The sequence below is a fragment of the Pteropus alecto genome, unplaced genomic scaffold, assembly GCF_000325575.1.
Source record: "Pteropus alecto unplaced genomic scaffold, ASM32557v1 scaffold160, whole genome shotgun sequence".
NCBI lineage: Eukaryota > Metazoa > Chordata > Mammalia > Chiroptera > Pteropodidae > Pteropus > Pteropus alecto.
This window is the reverse complement of record NW_006429864.1, coordinates 4,773,324-4,773,633: the sequence shown is the minus strand read 5'-3', so window position 1 is coordinate 4,773,633 and position 310 is coordinate 4,773,324. Positions and strand designations below refer to the sequence as shown.

General features: G+C 76.1%; 1 protein-coding gene across 1 annotated transcript in view; it reads left to right on the top strand.

Moving 5' to 3' along the window:
• PEBP4 (phosphatidylethanolamine binding protein 4) overlaps positions 1-310 on the top strand; it is a 190,888-nt gene that overhangs the window by 56,755 nt on the left and 133,823 nt on the right. The window lies entirely within an intron of this gene.

The following is a 310-nucleotide window of genomic DNA, read 5'->3' as shown; positions in this document are numbered from 1 at the left end:
TGCCCACCCCCTCGCCCCCAGTCTCGGCCTGGGTCCCAGCCCCGAGGCACCTCGGCGCGCCGCCGCGCTCGCGCCCCCTGATCAGCAGCCCTTCCCGGTCCCCCGGGCCCTCCTCCGCCCACCAGATCCGGCGGCGGATCCTGTCCCTTGTTCTCTGGATCCAGGCGGGGCGTTTGGGGTGGGGGTGGGGGTTGGCTCGAGCTGAGTCTTCCTTTGCCTCCCACTCGCAGGCAGAAGCCGCTGCTCGTCTGCGCGGGGCGGGGCGGGGGCCGCGCGGGGGGGCGGGGAGTCCTTCCCGCGGCCGGCCCTT